Source organism: Panthera onca, chromosome A2 (assembly GCF_046562875.1).
Source record: "Panthera onca isolate mPanOnc1 chromosome A2, mPanOnc1 haplotype 2, whole genome shotgun sequence".
Lineage (NCBI taxonomy): Eukaryota > Metazoa > Chordata > Mammalia > Carnivora > Felidae > Panthera > Panthera onca.
Genome location: NC_138340.1, coordinates 76,361,885 through 76,389,825, shown reverse-complemented (window position 1 = coordinate 76,389,825; position 27,941 = coordinate 76,361,885). Strand labels below are relative to the sequence as shown.

The 27,941-nt window shown below is 44.8% G+C and overlaps 1 protein-coding gene and 1 long non-coding RNA gene across 14 annotated transcripts in view; one reads left to right on the top strand and one right to left on the bottom strand.

Moving 5' to 3' along the window:
- The window catches only part of NRCAM (neuronal cell adhesion molecule), a 282,635-nt gene extending 272,054 nt beyond the window's left edge, over nt 1–10,581 (bottom strand). For 9 of the 13 annotated variants that reach the window (XM_078442563.2, XM_078442568.2, XM_078442567.2 and 6 more), the window contains exon 1: nt 10,324–10,580. The gene's annotated coding sequence lies outside the window, so the exon portion shown is untranslated. Of the gene's footprint in view, nt 1–10,323 lie in introns of all 13 variants that reach the window. The other 4 variants (XM_078442559.2, XM_078442564.2, XM_078442561.2 and 1 more) reach the window with 2 other exon arrangements.
- Nucleotides 10,582–10,711: 130 nt separating this feature from the next.
- On the top strand, nt 10,712–12,050 carry LOC144615651 (uncharacterized). The gene is made up of 3 exons (XR_013554035.2): nt 10,712–10,954; nt 11,041–11,073; nt 11,730–12,050. It is a non-coding gene; the product is annotated as an uncharacterized LOC144615651 (long non-coding RNA).
- Nucleotides 12,051–27,941: the final 15,891 nt, after the last annotated feature.

Below are 27,941 nucleotides of genomic sequence, written 5' to 3'. Positions count from 1 at the left end.
ATCTGCCGCAAATATCAAGTATTTTCATACAAGCAAGGTACTTTTCTTCATTTACCACCTGTCCACCTCTTTCCGGATTTGTATTTAGACACATTTGATTGGGTTTTCACTTGATGTCAATTACACTACGCTCTTTCAGGAGATAGAATAATCTGTCTACTCTGAGATCCCCAAAAAGCTGCTCCTGAAATGAACTTTGCTGAGTTACAAGTTCATATAAACCTTGTGCAAAGCAAAGAATCCTGTTTAACATGAATATCATCCCAAATGTGTTTGGCAAGTTCACATTTTTATATCTCTAATTTTCTCAAGCTGGGGCCATCTGTATATAAAAGCACAAAATAGCTGGAGAGGTGAGATGATCTAAGAATTTTCCTATTATTCTGAAAAAATACTAGCTTTGACTCTTAGTAAGGTCTTCTCAATGCATTTCTTTTCAGTGCATGGGTATTATCATATTTCATTTTTGCAGGGTGATTTATAAGCTATTTCTATTTCATGATGTCAAATGATTTCAATGACCTGAAGTACCACAAGAAAATATCTCTTTAAAGTATTTCCTATTGGGTGCTATGAAATGGAGACTATTCTCTGTTTGTCAAGACGTCACTGCAAACATTTTTATCCTTGTCCCTTTCTCTTTCTTTCAGATTTTAAGTTATTACCTTTACAGGGGGGCTCTTTCCTCACTCCTCATTATTTATAATCTCTCTTGGACCTTGTGCCGTAGGACACTTCTCCAGGATGTCTCATTACCCACCTGAGCCTTCCCGCCCTCTGAATCCCTCTCACCCTTGCTGATCTCTGCTCCTCCAGCCCCAGTCCCAGCAAACGAAACCGACCATGAACTCACCGACTCCCTGCTGCTTAATGGGTCCCTTTATGGTCCTAGGACAGCAATCAACCCTTGATATATTTTACCTTCCACTCTAAATTGGCGTCAGGGTAACTGTTACTAGAAACAAATAGCCATGGAGTTTTAAAAACCCTATACCAGGGTGCCTGGGTGGCTCAGTCGGTTAAGCGTCGAGCTCTTGGTTTGGGGTCAGGTCATGGTCTCATGGTTCTTAAGTTCGAGCCCTGCATTGGGCTCTGCACTGATGGCTGTGGAGTCTGCTTGGCTCCCTCTCTCTTTGCCCCTCCCCTGCTCACTCTCTCTTTCCCTCTCTCTCTCAAAATAAATAAACATTTAAAAAATAAAGTATTCCAGCTATTACAATTTGTGAGACATATGATGTATCACAATTTATGTAAACTACAACACATGCTATAAATTAAGACAGTCAATTCTGAAGTGAACTTGCTTTTGTTTATATTACAGTTTTAATTATCTCTGAATATCTACTAATTTTTTATGTTGTTGCCATGTCAATGTTCTTTCTCTAAAAACAGAAATATTTGAAAGTATTGAATGATATAAAAAGTGGCTTTTGCCCATCATGCTACCAACATCGGGACAAAAAACTATGTCATCAAGTCATCTGAATGGTCAAAGATACCAAAGCAAAATTTTTCCAATTATGGTTTCATGGAACGCCAGGGAGCATTTCAAAGTATCCCAAATTATTTTTGATTTCGCTTACATTTCAGTAAGCTCGACCTCGCCAGGAGCTGTTTTATTATTCTGACTATACCCACAGCCAACTTCTCTTTCAGAAATGCTTTAAATCAGATGCTGGCCTAGCGAACTGAATGGGGTACCATGTGCCGTATTAAAAACTTCAGTAGCAAGTGGAACCGTGATGGACCCCCACCGGAAGCAGAAAGGTGAAATCACGTTTCCCAGATATACTCACGTGGGAAGAAACACGGCTTCGCCAATATGTAGGGCAGACTTATCTACCTTGTCATGTATCAAAACAATCTGTGGTCAATACCAAAACCCTGTAATGAGATTTTACATGGGGAGCTGACTGGGCATTTCTGTATTTATTCCAGTAGATACTCCAGGGGAAAGAGGACTATTTGCAATGCAATTAGGGGGGACAAGTGCATCCGAGTGCACGCCAGACGCAGGGGCCTCCCCGGATTCACACAGGCCAATGTCTTAATGCTGCGAACGGCACCGAACTACACTTCCTACAGTTTTCAAACTTTCGTCGGTTAACTAGATGTTTACCGAGCGCCTCGCTCGGGTATGCCACTTTTGTGGATACGCCATCCAGCCCCTACGGACCTTGTTCCAACACCATCTGTCACTTAAGCTTGCACAGATTCAAAAATTTCAATTCACACTCATCTACTCGGCACTCAAACTGAAGCTATAATTCAAATTTCGACATGAAGCTTGAATTCCTTTTCACTGTTCTTCAACTTTGACCCGGCTCCCCCTCCTCTTCCTTCGCTGAAAAGGGCCAAGACAACAGCCCAGCAAGTGGGGCAGGCAAAACAGGCCTCTTTTGTTCACTTTTGTCCCTTCAGCTCTCTATTGAGGTGAGGGACTAAAAGGCCGCACAGGCTTTGGAAGGCAGCAGCTTTTGCTTGCAAGCCATCCTTCCTCAGGGCCCAAGAAAACTCTAGGATGAAACTCTTTTTCGACAGTCCGCTTCTACCTTACAGCATAATTAATGGGAGATTAGTCCTTTTTTTTCCTTTCCCCTCCCCTTGGAGAGAATCTGCTAATGGCGTTCAACATGAGTTTGATGTGTTTGGCAAAAATGTATGCTTGTAAATCATGCCATTCAAATGTCAAGGTCATCTAAAAGTGGCATGAAATTGCTTTAAAGTTGCAATTTGGAGAAAAGATCACTACCTACTGAATACATATACTGAATTTTTTGAATGCTCTCAGCCCACTTGAGAAAGATAAATCGAATTCATTGCATATTACACAGTAGAAGACCTCCTACAGGATTCCCTCAGATTGCCTTGGGAATATGTGTTTGTGGTTACAGTGGGTTTCGAACCAATATACGACACACATCATAAAATTTAAATATACACATGAACAGATAGGTAGATAGATAGATGATGTTCAAACGATTCTTTCCAGCCCTATCACCACTTAATAAGGATTTCAGATGTCTCCGAACATCAAATCGCTATGTTGTACACACGAAACTAATAAAATGTTGTATGTTGATTACAGGTCAATTACAAAAAGAATTTTAGAAAGGATCCTTTCGTCTGATAATAACTACCTTTTCCACTCTCGTGTGAGTTCAACAGTGCTTTTAAGGCACGGCATTGTGGAAGCAGATCAGAGAGCTCACAAGACAAGCTGCATTCATCACTCCTGTTTCTGAACTGAATAAGCCATTTGGACAGTATGTGCAGCAGACGAGCACTAGCCTTTGTAAATTTGTTCCCTTTACCACCAGCATTTCTTAGATTCACTAGCTTTTCAGTTACTTGCGGGAAGCCCTCCATCAGACTTTTCAAAACTACCTTTTTCTAATTTGAAATTCCAATCTTGTAGGCCAGTAAAATAGGTCAATTAAGTTGACACCGCATCTTTTTTATTAGCTCAGCTAAGCAATGATAATTGGGTAGTGAGGGTTTATACTGTCATCTTTGAAGATTCAATGGTAGGGAGAAATGCCCAGTGCAGACCTGCAGTTCACAAGTCCAGCACATCCCTAAATAGGATATTCCTATCTGTTTGCAGATATGAGGCGAATTTGCTCCTGATCTGGGTTAAAATGCGAATGTTATTTTTCTCTGTAAAATAAAATCATACTAGTATTTCATCTAGCCTCAGAGCAAGGCCACTTCACCTAGCTGTGCTACAGACACATATGCTCTAATTCAACATTAAAAAAAAATAACATGAATGTCCTTCACCAGTGCTGGCTTAGCCTGGGCGATGACACACGTGTTCCGTAGCATCTATTTCATGCTCTATGCAAAGTACGGGGTCAATCGTTACTCGTTAAAAACGATACATCTCCTGGGGCGCCTGGGTGGCTCAGTCGGTTAGGCATCCGACTTTGGATAAGGTCATGATCTCACAGTTCGTGGGTTCGAGCCCCTACCTGCACCCTACCTCTCCCTCTCTTTCAAAAAAAATTTAAAAAAAACCATGCATCTCCTTATTAAAAAAAAAATTAAAACAATAAGTTATAAAATGTCGTGAAACCCTTGTTCATGACATAGTGTATTAGTTTATTAATTAGTATATTAATTACTAATATGTTAGTAAATTAATTAGTATATTAATTTATAACTTTAAAGAGTAACAGCTATAGTTCTTTCCACCCATTAGGATGGCTATTGTCAAGAAAACAGAAAATCGGGGCGCCTGGGTGGCTCAGTTGGTTAAGTGTCGGACTTCAGCGCAGGTCATGATCTCGTGGTCCGTAAGTTCGAGCCCCACATTGGGATCTGTGCTGACAGCTCAGAGCCTAGAGCCTGCTTCAGATTCTGTGTCTCCCTCTCTCTGCCCCTTCCTGCTCATGCTCTGTGTGTCTCTGTCTCTCTCTCAAAAATAAATAAATATTAAAAAAATTTTTAAAGAAACAGAAAATAAGGGTTGGTGAATACGTGGAGAAACCGGAACCCTGTGCTCTCTTGGTGGGAATGTAAATGGTAAATCTGCGGTGGAAAACAGTACGGTGGTTCCTCAAAAAAATTAAAACAATGCCTTGACCTTACGATCCAGAAATCCCACTTCTGGGCATATATCCAAAAGAACTGAAAGCAATGACTCAAAAAGGTATTTGTGCACCCATGTTCATAGCAGCACTCTTCACGATAGCCCCAAACTGGAAACAGCCCAACAGACGAATGAATTTTTTTAAAAAATGATTGACAGACGAATGAAATTTTTTTCACGTGGTATTACATACAACGGAATATTATTCAGCTTTCAAATGGAAGGAAATTCTGACACATGGAGGAGCCCTGAAAACATCATGCTAAGTGAAATAAGCCAGTCACAAAAGGGACACAGACTGTAGGATCCCACTCGTACGAGGTACTGAGGACAGTCAAATTCACAGACAAGAAAATAGAATGATCCTTGCCAGGGCCTGGGAGGAGGAGGAATGGGTAGTTATTGCTTCATGGGGATTGAGTTATAGCTGGGGAAGGTGAGAAAAGTTCTGGAGATGGACAGTGGTGATGGTTGTGAAACATCCTGAAGTACTTAATGCCACTAAATTACATAGTTAAAAATGGTTAGAGCCGTTTTCACAATAAAAGAGTGGCTTGGCGAAACCATCACATTTTCAATAAATATATGATGTTTGCTCCCCCATTTAAATCTTTTTTTTTAATGTGTTTTTATTTTTGAGAGTGAGAGAGACAAAGCACAAGCGGGGGAGGGGCAGAGAGGGGGAGACACAGAATCTGAAGCAGCTCCAGGCTCTGAGCTGTCACCCCAGAGCCCGACACGGGGCTCAAACTTACAGACTGCGAGGTCATGAGCTGACCTGAAGTCGGACCCTTAACTGACTGAGCCACCCAGGCGCCCTGCTCCCCAATTTAAAGACAACCTGATATTGGAGGTAGAGCTGTTCCTGTAGCTTCTTCACGTAGCCTCCTCCTTCACATTTTAAGCGGAAAAACGAACCGTTCGTCAATTCGTTTTGGCACATTTTCCTATTCTTAGAAACTTCAGTCCTGATGGTAAGAGAGACTCTTCAAAACTAAAGGGGCTTTTCATTTGCCTCGGCGGACAAAGGATAAAGTTAGCCACTCTGTTCTTGCCCCTAGCATCCCTAGGTGTCCTCTGTCCTCACCTGGCAGAAAGGTTCAGGGCTCCTTCAGCAGGGGAAGGAAAATACACCTAAAAAGCATTTAATAATTTTTTAATCATTTTCAAATTACTTCCTTTTCGCCAATCACCTCAGCAGTTCAGGGCTGACCTAAAGCAGCGTTTGGATGCAAACACATAAAACTTCCTAGAGAAGACTACAGAAACTCTATATTCTAGTTCAGCTAGAATATTCAGCTACCATACTTGTCAGCTGGAAACTGGTCTTTGGAAGTGGGGATGAGACTCCCCAGGCTGCTGATGGAGGCAAGCAAATCAGGACTGCTATGGATTGGACTGTGAGCCCCAAAACTCGTATGTGAAAGACCTAACCCCCAATGTGACCGTATTTGGAGATAAGGCTCTGGGGAGGTAATTAAGGTTCACTGAGGTAATAAGGATGTGGTCCTAATCCAATAGCATCAGTCGCCTTATAAGAAGAGGGAGAGAGAGATCTCGGTGCACATCCACCGAGGAAAGCATGTGCGAGCACACAGCAGGAAGATGGTCATTTGTAAGCCAGGGAAACAGCCCTCACTAGAGCCTGCCCATGTTGGTGCCCTGATCCCAGAATTCCCAACTCCAGAACTTGAAGAAAGCAAAGTTCTGTTCCTTACACCACTCAGTCTATGGTATTTGGTTATGGCAGCCCCAGCTGACTAGAACAAAGACCTTCTGATTTCCTGGTGAGAATCTCAGGGAAACAGCTTACCCTTCAGATAAGTCTCAGTGCTTACCCTTCAGGGAGCGAGCGATGACTGGTAGGAGCCACAAGAGGACTTTCTCAGATGTTCATAATGTTCTATTCCTTGATTTGGGCACTTGTTACACCCATGTGTTCAGTTTGAGCAAGTTCATCAGGCTGTACATTTACGATATGTGAAAAAATAGTCTGTGTGCAGAAGTATGCAGCCATACTTCTAATTTTATCATTGGAACTAATCTCCCTGGGGGCACCTGGGTGGCTCAGTCAGTTGAGCACTAACTCTTGATTTCATCTCAGTTTGTGGGATCGAGTCCCGCTTCAGAATATACGGCAGCATGGAGTCTGCTTGGGATTCTCTCTCTCTCCTCTCTCAGCCCCTTGCCCATGCATGTGCCCTTTCTCTCCCTCCCTCTCTCTCTCTCTCTCTCTCTCTCTCTCTCAAAATAAATAAAAATGAAACTTAATTAATATTTCTGAAGGCAGGAACTGCAGTGTCTAGGACACTAGACTATCCATTCAGTAAATATTTATGAATGAATGAATGAATGAATGAATGACTTAAAGTATTTCTTCATCAGAAAAGCATCCTGTGGGGTTCCATTAAATAGCTCCTTCGTACATGCAAATACATTATCTGCCATTTCTGTTTCTATCCAGCCAGTTGTACAAGGAAAACTACACCTACATGAAAATGTTATTCGAAAGGATCCTTTAGGAAGTTTTCTGTAGCCCAGGTACAGTACCCTCTCCTGCTTCGGAAGCACTTATACCCCCAGCTATCCTTGTCGTGGTCACATCAGCCTCACAGGAAGTACCGTTTCCAAAGATGAGTTTGCTTTTCATTTACCGTCACTGCTGCAATAACGAAATGATATCAGGTGGGGAGACTGGCCTTCAGTCCAAAGACCTCATCACTACCCGGCATTAGGTGGCTGGGTGACCTCTCAGCACCCCATTGTACTCATTCAGAAACCAAAACATTTGGATACAGTGTTCTCTTACAGCTCTCAAATTCCTGGATGATGTGAAATGTTTTGCAACTTTCCTGCAATAAAGTACAAAGCAGGCTGAAAGAAGACCATGAGTCAGTAGGATTAAGAATGCACAATGAGCGGCGCCTGGGTGGCTCAGTCGGTTGAGCGTCTGGCTTTGGCTCAGGTCATGATCTCACAGTTTGTGGGTTCAAGCCCCACATCGGGCTCTGTGCTGACAGCTCAGAGCCTGGAGCCTGCTTCCGATTCTGTGTCTCCCTCTCTCTCTGCTCCTCCCCCACTCATGCTCTGCCTCTCTCTCTCTCCCTCCTTCAAAAATAAATAAAAACATTAAAAAAATTTTAAAGAATGCACAATGAGTTCACAATTACAAACATGCTGAAGGCTATTCCAGGAACAGCTGATCTCACTTTAGGTCAAATTCTTGTTTCTACGAGTTAATATGCAGCATCTTTGTAAATGCACCACACAGTCAAATACTCAGGATATCGGATACTTTCCTAAGATGTCATAGTAGGGTCTTATTCAAATTTAACATCCAATTTGAGGAGTAAATCTGCAGTCAAAGGAGTGTACAAAGGAGATTCGGGACTGGGGAGCCTACTAGAAACGTTTGCCAAATGGAAATGTTTGCCTTTTCTTAAAATTAAAAAAAGAAAAAAGTTTTCTGAAAAATTGCAATGTTCCAGGAACCTCTCAGCCTCTCTGTAATCATAGAGGCATCTCGTCACTAAGAACAGTCTGGTGACTGTAACTGGCTAAGCAAATAGCAGGGCACTTAAAAGCTAACAGGAATAAAAGAACATGTAAAGGAATTCCAGGGCAATACGAGGCAATAAAAGGCTATTCCACAATACAATCTGCTGATTTACAGTAGCGCCTGCTACTGTGAGGTCTGTGGGAGTCAGAACTGAATGGCCTTATAATGTCCCTGATCACTTGGTGGTTTTAGGCTTCCCCTAAACTAATGCGGTAAGCCTCCAAAAAGTCCCCATTTTCACAGTCTGGGATGGTAAAGTGTAGGGGCAAAACTCACCCTTGCTCCTGCCCCCCACTCCCCTCCCCTGCTTCCTAGCTATGTGGCCTTGGGAAAGTTAACTGACCTCTCAAGTCTCCGTCTCCTAATTTTAAGAAAAGGGTAGTCATATGTTGTGGAAATTAAAGAAGATGATACGTGTACCATGCACAGCGCCTGGTACATCTGAAGCTCTCAAAACAACGTGGACTCTCATTACCATTAAAGAGGAAAGTATCCAGTGGTCTAAACCCATTTCAGGACTTCCGGAAAGTCTCCTTTACTCTTGAGCTATTATTACAATATTTTAATAACAGGGCATGGTTAGCCTCAAGCAGTCCCAAACCAAAGCAGCCCAGCCTCCCAAAGGTCTGCCTTCAGTAGCTGCCGCGTTGCTGACAGCCCCAGGGGGAGCTCCTGGTGCAGAACGCAAGCCTCCTGCCCCATTACACTCGCCTCCATCACTTCTCTGCAAGAGCCTCGGGCGAGGAAGGGCCCAGCCTCTCAGACCTGCATCTCTGCGCGTTAACCATGCGGGACCGAGAAGGAAAAGAACATTTCCCTGTTAGGACAAACAGCTCTGCGGAGGGCAAGAGAGAGGCTGGGTGGAAGGAGACGCCCCCGCTCGGCGCCCTCCCTAGGCGTCGGCAGCTGCGCAAGGGCGGCCCCCCGAGCGTGCGGGGGACCGAGGATGCGGCCGAGGGCCCGGAGCCGACGACAGGGGAGGGGATCCGGAGGGAAGGCCAGCGGCCGGCTCACCGGCCCCGCGGGGCCCGAGGACCCCTCTGGAGGCGCCTGCTGCCCAGGGTACACCGCTCCAGGAGTGATGACGAGTCCCCGGCTCACTCGACCGGGGCACCCCCGGTCCCCTCTGGGCGCGGGGAGTTGCGGGCCGGGAACCGCCGAGCCGGCGAGCAGCCGGGGACCAGCACTCGGCGGCGCCCACTCGCGCGGCCAGGAGGGGGCTGGGGGCGGCGCACCGCGCAGATGGCGCTGGCGGCGAGATGGATGCTCCGGAGCCGGCAGTCACTCCCGGCTCAACACAGCATCCCGGGCCAAACGGCTGCCAGAGCCCACTACCGGGAGCCCGGGCAGGGAAGGGGCTCTTCTGGGCCAGCCCCAAACCCCGGTGGGCCAGCCCCAACAGTCCCAGCCCCCGGAGGCTGGGCGGAGCGCCGGGACCCCGAGGACTCGCACCTGTAGGGCCAACAAACCCCCGGAAAGCCCCCACCCTGCTGCCTGTGCGGTATCTCCCCTTCCCCCAGATTCCCCGAGTTCTCCCCTGGGGCGGCGAGAGTGGAGGTCGGCTCGGCCTGGAGCCCGGCGATCGGCGCAGGTGTGAGCACATCCGAACAAAGCCCACGCCCAGATGTGTCCGCGGGGACCCGGACGCGCACCCGCCGGTGCGCGCCGGCCGGGCACCTGCGCTCCACGTCCCGCCGGCACCGTGGCGTGACACCCTACGCCCCCGCGTGCATGGCGGGGAAGCCGCCGTGCCGGGCCCCAGCAGCCTCCCCAGGCCCAACTGGCCACCCAGGGACCCCAGGCAGGGCTTCCCGGAAAGCGCGGGGCGCGGATGAAGAAGTTGTCCACAGACTGGAGGAGGTGAAGGGCCCGCCCAAGCCACCCAGGGCTGCCGCATTTCGGCGAGTCCCCGCCCGGGCGCCCGTCCCCCTCCACCCCGCTCGGCGCCCGCGGGCGCGTCCGAGGCCTGAGGGTTGGAAGGGAGTTGGCCACCAGGTTCGCCCCGCCGCAGAGAGAGCGGCGCGGCGCTGCCAGCCGGGAGGGCGCTCTGCTGAACCCCGGGCCGGCGTCCGAGTGACAACACAGCAGCCCCCGGGTGCCCTCCTCCGCTCCAGCCGTCGCCCCGGAGCAGGACCGAGTGTCACCGCCGGACGCGCACGGAGCTACTCACGTTCTTCCGCCGCGCCCACCGCTCAGCCCCGGCGCGGCCGCCCGGCTCCCCGGAGCGCGGACGTTGTCCGTTCCCGACGGAGCTGTGGCCTCCGGCGGCCCCGCGGTGTCCCCTGCGCCGCGCGTCTGAGGCTCCGACTGCGGCGCGCGTCCGCCCGCGACCCGGGCGAAGCAGGGCTGGCCCCGCGTCGGCGCGCGCCCCCGCCGCTCCCGCCCCTGCGCGCTCGCCCCGCGCCGCGCTCTGCCTCCCGGTCGCTCGCTTTAGCGTCCTACCCCCGCCGCGCTCGCCTCCCCGGCGTCCCCCGCCCTTCCCCGGCTGGCCCGGCCCCTCCCTCCCCTGCGGCTGCGGCGGCGACGAATGGGCTCCGGCCGCCGGCGCCTCGGGGACCGGGTGGCCCCCTCACCTGGGATGCCGCGCCCTCACCCCGCCAAGCGTGTGTGGCGGTGGTTGTCGGGGTCGGGGTCGGGGGGGCACGGAGGGGCGGCAGGGATTTGGCTACAGGAGACGTTCCAGAAAACGGACGGTCTTTAAATGCCGCTCTCATGGGTGTGGGTTTCTGTCTGAGGTCTATGGCCTTTTCATTTTCTCCTTGTGAAGCATTGAATTTCTTCGAAACTCACCAGTTGGATGGGTGAGATTGGTGAATTGGGGGGGAGGTGTATTTTTATTTGTTTACTTCTATTTATTTATTTTTTTGCAACCGTTCTTTCCAAACAGCCCCCAGAAAGGGGAGCGAGCATTCAGTGTAAGGTAGGTGCTGACTGCCTATTCGCGGTAGGAATTGGGTCTTCTGGTTCCAGGCAATAGGATTAGTTCACATTTGCTTAGTTTCAGATTTGGAAGCTTTATGGAGAACCATTTACAAGGAAAAAAAAAAAAAAAAGAAAGAAAGAAAGAAGAAAAAAAGAGGGTTTTCTAAATGTGTAGTATGTTCAGGAGGCCCTTCTCCACTATACCCTAGATGGGGTCCAGGATTTCTTAGCCTGGCACTCAAGGTCATCAGTCATCTCAGGTCTGCAGCCTGACCTCTGAGAACTTCCCTCCCAACCGCCAGGCATCACACGGCTTGACCAGTTGACCATTTACTGCGGTCTCGAACCCTCACTAAGGCTTAGCTGGAGAATGAAGTTTTTTTCCTTCTCTAGTGTCACTCAGGAAAACATTTGTGAAGCCCCTCCTCTCTTCTCTCCACCCCCAGGCTCCTCTCCTGGGCCCCAGGACTAGGGCAGGGATTCGGGAATAAAAAAGGCGCAAGGGCGATGTTCCAGGCCCTGACTACTCCTCTGCTCTACTCTAACTTGAGTTTGAACTTGCCACTTCAACCCACCCACACACGCAGGGGAGCAGCCTTCCTTTCCTTCTGCTAATACCACCCTCTCCTCCTCCCATCGCCTGATATGCTCCAGGCACCCAGAACCTCCTGTTCCTGAAACCACAGTTCCTGAACCTGTGTTCTCATCGCTGACTACGGGTCTTTGCTTAGTCTCATCCCTCTTCTGGCCCTGATCTTTACCCACTACCTCTCACCTCTCAATGAATTGTCCAAATTTCCTTCGGAATGACCTTTCAAAAAGAAAAAAGAAGAAGAAGAAGAAGAAGAAGAAGAAGAAGAAGAAGAAGAAGAAGAGGAAAGAAGAATGTGCTTTCATGATACCCTTATTTCAAAGTTTGGCCTGGTTCTCTGTTGCCTATAAAATAAATTCCAGAACTCCTGGCAGGCTCCTTCACGATCTGCTCTAACTTCTGTCTCCATCCTCCAGTGAGAAGAATTGCTTTCATTCTAAGCCTTTGCACGGGAGACTCCTCTTACCTAGAATATTCCTCCATTTTTTTTTTCCCCATCTGGTAAACTTGTTCATCTCTCAGACTTGCTCAGTTGTTACTTCCTCCGTGAAGTCTTTCCTGAGTCCCTGTGTGTTTAGCCGTAATAATACCTGTCGCATCGTTACGATTGCATGTCTGACTATACAAAATATCCCTTCTTGGAGGACAATTTGTCATTTATTATTGTGTGACCTTATTTCCTACCCAACACAAATGGACCCACCGGTAATCACAATACTCCAATCTCACTGCCTCCTCATTCCCACCCGTGTGAAGGACTTCAAGACCCATCGACCCCCTCCTCACCCCAGTCATTGCTGAGAGTCCTGGGGTTTCCCGCGTATCCTCTGCCTTGTGCCCACCTACCCCAGGGGTGCCCCTTCACCCCAGCCACTGTCAACGTTCTCCTTTCCAGGGCAAGGATGAGGTGGGAAGATGGCACTCTGCCGTCTCCAGTTCTTGCCCTCGTTTTGTGTAGCAGTTTGTCCCAGTGGGCACTTAAGCAGGACTGTCTGTATCCTCTAGTGTGACAACCTCATAAGGACCATCCTGAAACAATTCCAACTTCTGCATGGAACCGTTCCTTTCCTTCAGGCCTCAGCCCTGTGGGCAACATCAGGTCAAGGTAGACACTAAGCGGTCCCGGTGAGGTCCAGGTCGGTCCCGACGCCGTCCAGGCGGCCTGCAATGCAGAGGTACTGAGGTTCTGGAAGGGAGTCTCAGGCAAGTGGCAGCTTCTTGACTTTTCCTTATCTCGACAGGTAGAATAGCAATACTTCATACACAGAGTTATTTTAAGGGTCAATCTATATAGCACAGTAAGTAGAGTCTGGGACTCAGCAAGTACTCAGCAGATTCTAGTTGGAAAAGCAATTGTTTGATCAGGTGTTTGCTAAGTGAGTGCATACTATTCAGGAAAGGAGCAAAGACAGAAGAGGAAAACAGCTCTGGGGGAAATGGGAGGTTAAGTAACCTGCGGAGGTCACAGACCACTGGGATTCCGGCCGGGGCATTCTGTCCACGCTCTTAACCACAGCTCTTTGTCCCCCTTTCATTGACAGTGCACTCAAAGTTTGTTTTGGTGGGTGCTTCAGAATTTCTCTGCCTCCAAGCAGCGACATCAGAAAGCCATGGAGCCCCCCAGTGGTACCAGCAGTGAATATGTGATCAGCCTTTCCCGTTTCCTCCCGTTTCCTCCTCCATAGTCCTGCTTCTCTTCCTCAGAACCCTCGCTCTCCTTTCCTCTTCCCCTGCTACCGTCTCTCATTTCATTTTCCGTCCTAATTGTCCATCCATGCGTCCGGCTTCCCGCAGGAGGCAGGGCGATGGCCCTGCCCTAAAGCCAAGGCCACGTTCACTGAAACCTAACATGGACCCGGCTATGCCAGGACCCGGCCGTGCATCTGGGAGTGAGTTACTTCCTCTCAGTCTGGCTCCACACTGAGAAATGAAGGAGCCAGGCTAGGTGAGGACAGATACTCTTTTTTTTTTTTAAGTCTGTCATTCTGTGATTCTGGTGGTGACCAAGAGCATTTCTTTGAGTCCGGTGGCCAAACTCTTAGGAAAGCTGGTGGAACTCTAGGTAGGAAAGAGTGGAACACTGGCAGCAATATAATAACGTTGTTTCCTACACGAGTGCCTCGCACGGGTATCATCTCTGTCTTAATAGCCTGTGGCTGTGCAACGTGAATCGAGGTATTCTAATCCAATATGGTCAAACAGCAGAGTCGTTATTGTGGGCAGCTTCTTAGATGGCACCTAGTGATCCTCTCTTCCTTGTCTATATGTCCTGTGTAGTCCCCTCCCCTTAAGCATAAACTGAACTAGAGACTCACTTCTCTCTCTTTTTTTTTTTTTAATGTTTATTAATTTATTTTGAGAGAGAAAGAGAGAGTGAGTGTGCACGCATGCTTGAGAGGGAGACAGAGGATGCCAAGCAGGCCCACGCTGTCAATGCCGAGCCTGGAGCAGAGCTCGAGCTCACAAACCATGAGATCATGACCTGAGCAGAAATCGAGAGTTGGATGCTTAACCGACTGCGCCACCCAGGCGCACCGAGACTCACTTCTAATGAACGTAATATGGCAAAAGTAGTGGGATGTCACAAAAAGACTGAGGCTCCTTCTCTCTTGCCATTTTGCCTTTTCCCTTGCTTGCTGGAAGGGAAGCCAGCTGCCATGTCGGGAGCCCTCCACACGGCAGGGACCTGAGGGAGGCTTCTGGCCAATAGTTTGTAAAGAGCGGAGTCTTGCCTTAGCCATCTGAGCGTGCTTGGAGGCAGGTCGCCCCTAGGGAGCTGCAGGGTGACTCCAGCCCAGGTCTTGGGAGAGATGTTGGGTCAGAGGACCCAAGTCATCTGCCCCTGGTTTCTCAACCCACAGGAACTGGGAGACAATAGGTGTTTCTAGTTATAGCTATAATTTCGTCACTGATACGATTGTTTAAGTGCATTTCAGAACTCTGAATTCACATCTGACCATGCATATCATATCTGTTTTCTGGATGGGAGAGGGGAAACTGGGTCAGCTGGTGGTTGGGATAAGATGCAGACACAGTCTGGGTAAAGAAGCAAGTGTGGAAAACGCGTTAGACAAGTGTGCCTTGTCCAAAGGTCAACCCCGGCAGTGCCACATCCCAGAGCCACACTTCGCTCCTATAGCCGAGCCCGGGCTTAGACATGCACCGTGCCCCCCAACCCCCCAGGCTGTGCTACTCTCTCCTCTTGGATGTTAGCCACAGCCTCAGCTGGACCACACCCCTTGCAGCCTCACAGTGGGTGCTTATTACCCACCATGGATAATAATAAGATGTGCAGTTATGGATGAAATATAAATAATAACAGGCTGTGTAGTTTCATGCATCACCTAACCAGTAAGCAGTAGAAAGTCTCCACAGATGCAAAACACCAATAGCTCTCATGCCATCTGCCGCACGACCACAGAATTCACTGTCCCTGCCTGGTGCCGTGTGGCACCACAACAGAAACCAGAAATGTGCAACCCAGTCATTGCCTGGTGCTTAGCAACACAGTATCCCTGCACCTATCTAAAGAGCGTACTGCTTAAGCAATTGGAGGAAAATGTGACCTTAGTGGTTGCCATCTGTGGATTTCTTCTCCGGAAGCTTGTGAGTCACTAGGACCTTCTGCTTGGCTCAACCCACCCCCGTGGTTGGGAAACCGGCTTGGAAAGAGGAGAACATTTTCAGTGGTAATAAGTATGTTCCTTATAGCCAACTTCTCCATCTGTTCCTACAGTTTCTATCCATAGGAACGTACAGAGGTTCTGCGGATTGGATTTCAGACTAGCCAAGGTCAGCGTGCAATCAGCCACTGTAGTTGGGGTCATTAGCGACAGCGAACTGTTGCTCTGGAAAATAGAGATGCTGAGAAACACTCTTGATATGTGCCCTTCATTGCTGGCTTAAGAGGGAACAGATGACAGGTACAATAAAGATGGATTCACCACAGAGAAACAAAAGGAAATGGCTTCAGAAATGATACTCTGGGGTCTAAATGAAGGGTTGATCCAAACGCTTTCTCATTTGGTGTTTCGTTGAATTTATTTAGGAAGAAAAAATGGTGTTAGGTTGATGGGCCTATTGTATTTCCTTTTATGTTTTTCTTTTAAGCCTCGATTTAAATTTTACTTTAAAGCCTTCCAATATTTTAAAATGCCAGATAGCGACAGGAGACAAGCAAGTTCAGTACCACCGTGCCCTGGGCCTTGTGCTTTCGAAGGCCCTGCTCTGGTCCACAGAGCCCCTGTCACCCCTTCCTCCTCCTGGACCACATCTGGGTACAGAGGATCCCTGAATCTCATCAGGACTTGCAAAGCGTCTGCTCCTCATGCTCCTAACAGAGGACTTTCTGGGGGTGGGCAAAACTGCAGGCCTGATGCATAGAAATCTTAAAAGTTCTCATCACAAGAAGAAACGAAACGAAACAAAGCTGTAACTGCGCATGGCGGTGGATGATAAGCAGACGTATTGTGGTGACCATTTCACAAGATATACAAATGTTGAGTCATTGTGCCATCCACCTGAAACTAATAGGTGTCAATTATATCTCAGTGGAAAAAAGTAAGTGAAGTGATGGACGGGTGGACCATCATGTGATCGTGTGACAACCAGGTGGTAATCGTGTCACCACAGATACGTCTAGAAAATCATCTCCTGGGGCGCCTGGGTGGCTCAGTCGGTTAGGCGGCTGACTTCGGCTCAGGTCACGATCTCGCGGTCCGTGAGTTCTAGCCCCGCGTCGGGCTCTGTGCTGACAGCTCAGAGCCTGGAGCCTGCTTCATATTCTGTGTCTCCCTCTCTCTGACCCTCCCCTGTTCATGCTCTGTCTCTCCCTGTCTCAAAAATAAATAAACATTAAAAAAAATTAAAAAAAAAAAAAAAGAAAATCATCTCCTTGTACACCTGAAGCAGACACAATGTTATGTGCCAAATATATCTTAGGAAACCTGGAAAACAGGAACAAAAACAAAGAAACAAACCAACAAAAAGCCCTGGAAGTCCGGTAAGTGGCTGATGCAGCAGTGTGGACAGGATGTGGACACATGGATTGGGGTGTTCACCCAAGTCGGCTTGAGGCCCTCGAAGCTTTATGACTACACCAGGGATGGGCCATGGGCTGGGGTGTGGGGCTGTTTTCATCACCATATTCTGACATGCAACTACGAGAACTCTAAAGTTCAAACGTGGACGTCAAGATCTTTATGAAGGTATCTTTGTCAAAATAGGAAGGCAGAACATATCTTAAAACTTTTAAATATTTACACATGTGGTGTGGACCTCCAATTGTATTCTTTCCCCAAGCTTCCCCTCTCCCCCATTTATTATGGAAGATCCTAAAAGAATCCGTTTCTTACTATGATCAATATACTGATGTATTAAAACATACTGTTAGAATAATAAGGTTACGTCTGGATTTAAGTGATTTTGGTTTGTAATAGTTCGTACATAAATGGATCTCATCTTAATTTTTTTTTTTTTTTTGGTAGGGGAGGGGAGAAGAGAAGTAGGGTTATTAGTGTAATAAAATTGTCTTGAATTGACTAATTTGATATTGGTACAGAAAGTGCTTTCCTACCGTTCTCCCCTAGTTTGAAAAACTTACTGGATTTTCATTCAAAACCTACATTTAGAGATAAATGTGTTTTTGTCCTTCAGTGTTTTGATTATTCAGTTCGTTCATTGTTCAGCATTGTTGGTTTCTTCTCGTTGTTGCCATTTGTTGTTTTATTTGAGCTGTTTTCATTTACCAAGAATTTCTTTGATAATGGAAGGGGTGGCAAAAATCAAATCACATCACTTCCTCCTTGATTCCACTTGCTAAAATTAGAGGTTGTTTATATTAATAATTTAACGACTTATGGTATAACACAACATGAAAATATCATGCTATAGGTTAAAATAAGGAGAAGACTGAGAAATGAGGAAAATATTTACATGCAATATGGAAGAGTGGAGCGGAAAATGATACGTGTGCTATTATTGCAACTCTAAAAGGCATAAAAGAGAAAGATTATATGCAAATAAAAAGTTTTATTAAGGTGACAGAATTATGGGAGATTTTTAAATTGTGCATGGAAAGTTTGACCAGACATATCTTTCCAAAATAATATTTTTATTTAAAATCTCAGACTCTTCATCGGAATTGGTAAGGATGGAGTAAAACTTTCACTATCAGCAGATGACATGATACTATATATATATATGTGTGTGTGTGTGTGTGTGTGTGTGTGTGTGTGTATACATGTATATATATGAATATATATATATACATATGTATATATATATACATATGTATATATATGTATATATATGTATATGTACATTTATATATATATATGTATATGTACATTTATATATATATATGTATATATATGTATATATAAAACCCTAAAGATTCCACCAAAAAGCTATTAGAACTGATAAATGAATTCAGTAAGGTCACAGGACACAAAATGAATATACAGAAAGCCATTGCATTTCTATGCACTAACAATGAAGCAGCATAAAGAGAAATTTAAAAAAAAAATCCCAGAGAATTGCACCAAAAATAACAAAATATCTAGGAATACATTTGACCAAAGAGGCGAAAGATCTGTGCTCTGAAAACTAGAAAACACTGATGAAAGAAATTGAATATGACACAAAGAAATGAAAAGACATTCCATACAAACGATCCTAAAATTGGTATGGAACCACAAAAGACCTCAAATAGCCAAAGCAATCTCGAAAAAGAAAAATAAAACTGCAGATACCACAATTCCAGACTTCAAGTTGTATTACAAAGCTGTAGTCATCAAAACAGTATGGTACTGGCCCAAAAACAGACACATAGATCAATGGAACAGAATAGAAAACCCAGAAATAAACCCACAGCTATATGGTCCATTAATCTTCAACAAAGCAGGAAAGAATACACAATGGGAAAAAGACAGTCTCTTCAACAAATGGTGTTGGAAAAACTGGACAAGCAACATGTAGAAAAAAGAAATGGAGGAGTGCCTGGGTGGTTCAGTCGGTTAAGCATCTGACTTCGGCTCAGGTCATGATCTCATGGTTCGTGGGTTTGAGCCTCGTGTCAAGCTCTGTCTTGACAACTCGGAGCCTGGAGCCTGCTTCAGATTCTGTCTGTCTGTCTGTCTCTCTCTCTCTCTCTCTCTCTCTCTCTGTCCCTTCCCCAGTCATTCTCTGTCTTTCAAAAATAAATAAACGTTAAAAAAAAAAAAAAAGAAGAAAGAAATGGAACCACTTTCTTACACCATACACAAAAATAAATGGATTTATCCTCAAAATGGATTAAGGATCTCGATGTGAGACCTAAAACCATAAAAATCTGAGAAGAGAGCACAGGCAGTAATTTCTCTGACATTGGTCATAGCAACACCTTTCTACATATGTCTCCTGAGGCGAGGGAAACAAAGCAAAAATAAACTATTGGGATTACATCAAAATAAAAAGCTTCTGCACAGTGAAGGAAACAATCAATGAAATTATAAGGCAACCTACAAAATGGGAGAAGATATTTGCAAATGACATCTCTGATAAAGGGTTAGTGTTCAAAATATGTAAAGAACTTACACAATTCCACACTGAACACCTAAATAATCCAATTTGAAAAATGGGCAAAAGATATGAACAGACATTTCTCCAGAGAAGACATACAGATGGCCAACAGACAGATGAAAAGATGTTCATCATCACCACTTACCATCAGGGAAATGAAAATCAAAACTGCAATGAGGTATCACCTCACACCTGTCTGAATGGCTAAAACCAAAAACACAAGAAACAACAAGTGTTAGCAAGGAATTGGAGAGAAAGGAAACCCAGTGCACTGCTGGTGGGAATGCAGACTGGTGCAGCCACTCTGGAAAACAGTATGGAGCTTCCTCAAAAAGTTAAAAATAGAACGACCTATAATCAAGGAATCGCATCACTCCGTATTTACCCAAAGAATATGAAAACACTAATTCAAAGGGATACAAGCACACCTGTACTGATTGTAGCATTATTTACAATAGCCGAACTGTGGAAAGAGCCTAAGTGTCCATTGATAGACGAATAAAGAAGATGATGATGATGAGGATGATGATGATGATTGTGTGTGTGTGTGTGCGTGTGCACGTGTGCACGTGTATAAACACAGTGGAATATTATTCAGCCACAAAAAAGAATGGAATCTTGCCATTTGCAACAATATGGATGGATTTAGAGGGTGTAACGCTAACTGAAATAGGTCAGATGGAGAGAGACAAATGCCATATGATTTCATTCATATGTAGTATTCGAGAAACAAAAAAAGGGGTCCCCAGTGGCACAGTTGGTTAGGCATCCTACTCTTGATTTCGGCTCAAGTCATGATCTCACACTTCGTGGGATCAAGCCCCCCATTGGGCTCTGTACCGATGGCGTGGAGCCTCCTTGGTGCTCTCTCTCTCCCTCTCTCTCTGCCCCTCCCCTGCTCTCTCTCTCTCTCTCAAAATAAATAAATAAAAACATTTTTTAAAAAAAGCAAACAAACAAAATGAACAAAGGGAAGAAAAAGAGAATGACAAACCAAAAAACAGACTCTTAACTATAGAGAACAAACACGTAGTTACCAGAGGGGAGTTGGGTGGGGTGATGGGTCCAATTGGTGAGGGGGATTAATTAAACTTATAATTAATTAAACTAAATAAAATTATCTTGATGAGCACCAAGTAATAGATGAAAGTGTTGAATCACTACGTTGTACAACTGAACTAACATAACACTGTGTGTTAGCTCCACTGGAAATAAAATTTTTAAAAAATGTAAGTCAATGAAAAGTCTCTTTTCTCATTTTTCCCCCCCATCCCTTCTCTACATCATGCCATAGACCAGACTGTGGTACCTGGTGGGCTCCTGGGCACTGCTTGGCCTTGGCACTGAAACTTGGAGCTAAGGCAGCTAGTATTTTCACTCGAAGCCCGGGGAAAGTGTGTCCCATGAGTGTGCGCTGAGGTTACAGGGTCCTCTGCATTCTGGTGATGTTCAAAAGATGGTCCAGACAGAGAAGATACTACAGTCATCTGACCCCACAATACGGGAGGCATACATTGGTGAGGCAAAGACCACGTGCTTGCTTAACAAACTCCTGGACATTTGGCCCTTTAGCGATTGTCTTTGGAAACACATGGTATTTTGAAATTGAAAAACCTAAAGGCAGAAATAAAACCCCCAAACGCTGTATACTTTGGTATACTTTGGTCATCGCTGCATGCTTCTGTGTAAGCACACAAAAGTTCTATGTGATACAGAAGGTATTTCTGATTCAAAAGCAGTACGATTGAGGCTTAATTTTTTTAAACGTCCAGAGAGACTTTTCTGTCAAGTAAGCTAGGTGTTCAAAGTCCCTGATACAATTTTAGGTTAATTAAGTAAATCCTCACAGCCATATGATTTTCCATCGTTAATCTTGTCTTGCAGGTGAAGAAACCGAGCCTTGGAGGCGTTAATAACTTCCCGAAAGATCATGAATTTGAAGTTTGTTTTGTTCCAAAGACTCAGTGATTTCCACCACAGTATTAATAAAGAAATTATTTCTAGAAAAGTAAACATAAATGTATATACCAGAAATTGCATATTTTCTATAATAGAAATTACATGTTTTAGATACATAGCAGAATTTATTTATTTAGATTATATATATATAAAACTGAAATTATATACATAAACATATACTGGCCCAGGAGAACAGTTCCAAAAGAGAGGTCCCACTGGGAAAATCACTGATAAAACTGCAAAGCTTCCCATAGCAACTGCTTTAAAGGCCAAGAAACTCTCTTTTAGATGCACAAGGTCTGGGGTGCCTGGGTGGCTCAGTGGCTTGTGCATCCGACTTGAGCTCAGGTCATGACCTCGCAGTCTGTAAGTTTGAGCCCCGTGTCGGGCTCTGTGCTGACAGCTCAGAGCCTGGAGCCTGCTTCAGATTCTGTGCCTCCCTCTTTCTCTGCCCCTCCCCTGCTCTCTCCCCCCCCCCCCAAAAAAAATAAACATTAAAAAAAAGTATAGACGCACAAGGTCTGGTACTTTGGTGTTTTCATCACTCTGCCTGTTTTATTATAATTTCTTGAATATGTCTGGTGCATATTAGATGTTTAACAAATATTCGCTCAGTGAACAAATTGAATCATCAGCGCAGAGAACTCATAGGACTCTGGAACCATGGTGTGTGTATGTCAAGTGGAGGGGGGGTGTGCAGCATAAAGAACAATGAAGACACTCTGTGAAATAACAGTAAATTTAAAAACACGTTAACGTGTTTTTTTCAGCTACAGGGCACCTGGGTGGCTCAATCACTTAAGTGTCTGACTCCTGATTTCGGCTCAGGTCATGATTTCATGGTTCGTGAGTTCGAGCCCCGCATTGGGCTCTGTGCCAACAGCTCAGAGTCTGCTTGGGATTCTCTCTCCCTCTCTCTCTCTGCCCCCCTGCCCCTGGCTCATGCTCTCTCTCTCTCTCTCTCTCTCTCTCTCTCTCTCTCTCTCAAAAATAAATAAATAAACATTAAAAAGAAACAAACCAAAAACATCTTTTCTCAGCTACAAAGGAAGGTTAAATCCCCAGACCTAGGACAACAAAAATCAATCTCTGGAAACTCTTCCTTTCCTGCCAGCCACATTCCTGCCAGGGAAGGTGGACTAAACTCTCTCTTTTACATTTCTTGAAGGAGGAGTCTCTGTGCGAAGGGAGTACACTCCACAGTCGGGATCTGACATGCTAACAACAGGAATGCCCACGATGGATTTCTTCACAGCTACCTGGTTTTATTTGCACAGTTAGTAACTATTGCAACCTGCTGGAAATGTAATTTGCTAAATATCTTAAAGCATCTTTTTAGGCATATATAAGACATGTAGGGTCTACAGTTCTCATGCTTGTTACTCTGTCTTATTTTATTTTTTGTTGTTGTGGTTGTGTTATTTTAAAATCAATTTCAGGAAATTGTTTTAAAACCATTTGGAAGCAAATAACAGAGATGTAATAATTCACGTGCAACAAGAGCATTTGTATCCTCGATTTTTATCCCAAAGTACAATACTAAGTATAATAGCATTAATGTGTTTAGCAATGCAACACGCAGTACGATTTAACAATAATAAAAGATAATACAGAAAACTAAAAAGACGCCCTGCCCTGTCAAATGATTCTATGATCCTTACAAGGTTTGGAGGGGAAGAGTGTTGCACAACTTAGGGCTAAGATATTGTGTTTGAGAAACACATACTTAGATGTTGGAACTAATGCATTTCCGGGAAAAAAAAATATTAACTGAATGTACTTTCCCTCAGTACCTTAATTTCCCAGAACACAAAAATAATAGCAATTACTAGTTGAGTGCCGACTATATTCCAGGCACTTTGACTTCTATTATTCTTCCTGCTCACAACACGGCACTTTTCGGGTGAGGAAACTGTCGGGGAGGTGAAGGAACTTGGCTCAAGTCTCACTTGGAACCACAACAAAGACCTTCATCTTAACACAAAACCTATCACCTCCCGCAGGCTATGACAGGGGACGCTTGGGAGACTAGACAGACAACTGGACAACACAACACCGTTTGTGTACTTCCAAAGCACATAGGCTATCACTCTCTGTATTATTTTTCTGACATCCAGATCTTTCACATCCAGATCTTTTAGGACAAGTTTCTCGATGTACCGAAATGGCATTAAGAGTTAAAGGCAATGATACAAAAGGGCCCTTAATAAATGTCATTTAGACGACGAAGCCTTCCCCTTTTAGAAAAATAAAAGCAAATGTCACAGAAACACAGCTCTTGCGCAATACCGGGCAAGAATACAAGTCACTACCACGACCAAAACCTATTAATTGCATCCAATCCCCCCCCTCCCTCTACCCCCCCCCCCCCCCCAGCTATTATTGGCGAAGCAGTGGAAAGAGTCCTGGACTGGGAGGCCACTGGCTCAAGCCATCATATTGAACAGGGTGAGGTCACGCAAGCCTTTGGATTTGCTGGTGATGTGCTTTTCATATATTCCTTGTGGGGTACACGTGCTGGCCCGGCCAAACCCGCAAGAAGGTCGTTAGAATAAAAAGAAGAAGTATATTTGCAAGTGTTTGGGAAAGGCTAGAAACGCTGTCTGCAACCACGAATAAATGTATACGGATGTGTGACTATAGTTACTGTCCATTGAAGACACAGAGCTCCCCACCCATAAATTTACTAAAACAAGGTGCATCTTCAAGGATGTAGACAGCCCAATAAAAAGACTCCATCTGCAAAAAAAAAAAAAAAAGACTGAGACCCCAAGTGAGGGGAGCAGCTAGGATGAACAGGAACATGGTTTTAGAATGAGAAGATACTGGTGAGATAGAGGTAGATAAAAGCTCACGTTTCAAACAAAAGAAATCTGTCTTCTGTGCCCAGAAGGGCTGTATTTGAGCCCCTGTCAAGATGAGAGGCACACAGACCGATGCAGCAGCGTTTACCCCAGGCGCCAGGCGACAGGAAATGCCAGGCTTTGTCATCTGTGCCATTTCTATGATCTGTAAAGGGTCCCACTCACCCTAAGGAAAATGGTACCCGCCAAGATCCTACCTACCAGACAGGGAACGGCCCCGTGTTCAGATTTCAAAGGTCAAGGGTTTCAGACAGTACTTTTGAAAGCAGTTGCCTTTCCCCCACCTCCCTATAATGGTTTCAGGGAGATCAGTCAGGTTAGCCTCATTTAAGAAAAATATTAAGGACCTCTAATGTATCGAGCAGGGGGCCGGAAACCGTGAGGTATTCGCAAGAGAAGCGTATGATAAGCTGAGTTGGGAATACATAACATAATTAGTTAAAAAGAAAGAAACTTACGTTACTTCAATTATGGGACCCCGTGAGAATGTTCCTTCCTTTCTCTTTCGTGCTTCAAACAGAAACACGAATCATAGTTTCATTTACGTGTTTTAAAATCGCAATCATGGCTCGCAGATATTTGCAGATGACTGCAGCGCCTACAAGACGCTTGTTTTTAAAAGAGTGACTCTGGTTGTGAAAATCACCCTAAAGAGATGTGGAGTTGAGTGGGTGATCACGTTTGTTGAGCTGGGCGTGGCAGTATTTTTCCACACACTATTGCCCACATTCAGGACACTGCGTCTGAAGATCAGGTTCACCACGTAAGAATGGTATAAGCCCGTATCACAAAATTTTCTGCTCTCTAACCTTCATCAAAACCTTTGAAGCGCATGTTTCCTTCTTCTGTATGCATATATAAACAGATATTTTCACTACACTCAGCAAACATGGTCTAAAATCCAATGCCTCTACAGTTTCTGAGGATCAGACTGGATACGTTTCACGTAATTCAACATGGGAAGTGGATGCCTAAGGGCATGTTTAGATATGTATGGATTATTTGTATCCTGATACCAAGGGTGCATTCAAAATTAGCAAAATAACAGCACCTGTGATTTACAAAGAATGTGGCTTTAAGGATTCACACACACACACACACACCCCATGTGATTTTGAAATGGTTCTTAGTTCTAGTATTATTTTGAAAATTTGAGTGTTTTAAGAACAAATTTGAAAGGCAGAGAGAGGTTGAGTTACAAGAGCCTTTTCAATCTGAGTCTTTTAAAAATCTCTTAGATGGTTGATGCATGTTACCACAAACACAAAAGCACAATGCCTAATGTTTGTTACCCCAGAACATTTGTTTTTAACAGTGTGGTCCAATTGTACGAAACATAACAAGAATGATAAGGCACTTTCTTTTGCAAGATTCCTATAGAGTGAATCCCAAGGACTGTGTTGAATATAGAACGTAGCGTATTTGGTGACTTTTTGGTTTTTTTCTTTTTAATATTCTGTTCTGTTTGGTCCAGGTATGGATTATTTTCAATTGCTGTCACGCTTCTTTCTACATTATTTGCAGAGGTAATTTAATTCAAATGGACATTAAATACTATGTTGGAGCAAGGTATGCTTGGAATACAATGTAATGTGATTAATATAAGATGACATAGCTTTCCTTTCTCAGATAACTGGATGGACTTTTGGATTGCTATTAATCACTTTGTTTTTTTACAAACACCGTTAGTAGAGGGATATGCTATAAGAGAGTGTTTCCAACTAGTAATTGTTAGACTATTTTGTTCTATAAAAGGGTACATTTATCTTGGGTTGATCCTTGAAAATTGTCTAAACAATACCAATCTGGCATTTACATGTGATAAACCTTAGATTAAAGTATGTGAAAGGATATTACAGTATTTATTTTAGGTGTATAATTTTTAACAGACTGGTGTCATTCGTGTTCACACTATGATCTTTAAGTTCCCATTGATAATGAGAAGGTTGTTTGTTTTTCTTTGGTGAAGGACATAGAGCCTGAGCAGCGCTCAGGAAAGAGAAGACCTTACTCACCGTCATCATCATCTCATGCTGGTTTAGCAGAGATAATGCTAACACCTACCTCACAAGGTTAAATGGCGATAAATGTTAGCCACAGCTATTACCAGAACCCCCAATCATTTTGGAACATGTAACCTGTTCATATTAATCAGACTGAAATCTTTAAATTATATCTCAACTATATATGGTCTAGAGGCGAGGAATGAATCTGTATCAAGTTAAAAGAGTCTTATCATGAAGGTAAGTCAATGTTTCGGTCAATATTTTAACCAATTACAGAAACTGATAGTTCCTACCTGTGGAATGTGATGAATTTCAAACCACATGCATCGGTCTGAATAAAGGTTATAACGAACAAGGCAATCAGTGTGACTTCTGAGACAGACACATTTATCAAACTCTTGGACCAGCGCATGCAAACAGTTCAGTCCAGGGACATCTGTACTCTGTGAATCTTTTTTGGAGGGTAGATAGCCCCTGCCAGGAACAGAACAAACTGTTTTTTAATGTGATCTCCCTCCTTCCTATTTCCTAGTCATGAAAAGAGCAATTGCCATAGATGTGGTCCAAAAAAAAAAGTGAGATGAAGTGAACAGCTCAGTTGTTTTTCAACTTGGCATTAAAAAAAAAAAAAAAAAAAAAAAAAAAAAAAGAACAAGAAGCAACGAATGCAGCAAGAATTCCTATTGGGATGAAATGGGAATGGAATTTTGCACACGGTGGGTGCACCCTAACTCTGGGTCTAAGTATACCCTCAATTTCTTGTGGAAGAAATTCGTTACTTGCATTTTGTGGATAAGCAGCTCATACTTTCTGAAAGGGAGCAGTGTAGGTTTTTGGGGTGGGGGAATTCTTCACGATGAAGAGCTCTCCTCCGCCCGGTCTGTAGTAGAACAGTAACCATATCCGACTCCCCGAGTACTAAATGCTGCTAGTTCCCCCAGACAATCACTCCCTACTCCCCTAGATTTTCAGGGATGTGGGTAACACCACGCCTAGTAGAGACCCAGTGTGGTAGACAAGGGTGTAAGCACTATTGACCCGATCTGATGTTGGAATTACACTCCCTCACTGACTAAACCCAAGAGGGGAGATTCGGTTTAGCAAACAGAGGTATGAAGTCACTTTGCAACTTTTCAGGAAAGGACATTCTAGGAAAGAGGGTTAGAAAAAGTTGTGGTTAAGAAAATGGATTCCTGGGGCACCTGGGTGGCTCAGTTGGTTAAGCATCTGATGGGCATTGAGGAAGGCACCTGTTGGGATGACCACTGGGGTGTTGTATGGAGACCAATTTGACAATAACTTTCATATTAAAAAAGAAAAAGCATCTGCCTTCAGCTCAGGTCACGATCTCACGGTCCATGAGTTCGAGCCCCGCGTCGGGCTCTGTGCTGACAGCTCGGAGCCTGGAGCCCGCTTCGGATTCTGTGTCTCCCTCTCTCTCTGCACCTCCCTTGCTCACCTCTCTCTCAAAAATAAATAAACATTAAAAAAATTTTAGAAAATGGATTCCTCTTAGCTTTCCCATGTCCTGCCTGTGGTATGCTGTGCAACTTTTTCTTACCAAGGAAGGGATGATGATGATACACACCTCACAGGCTTTCCGTGAGGATTAAAGGTGCTAACACGTGTAGCTTGCTTAGCTCCATTCCGGGTACACGGCTAGCACTCAAATGTTACAGCTGTGAGGCATAAAGGTAACAAACTGGGAGTTCATGCATTTAACGGAGCAAGAATTTGTCAGAATAACATACACCCGAAGGAAGAAAGGTCAATTATGACAGCCTCACAGAAAAACCTAAAAAGGGGCACCTGGGTGGCTCAGTTGGCAAAGCATCCGACTTCGGCTCAAGCCATGATCTCATGGTCTGTGAGTTCAAGCCCCGCA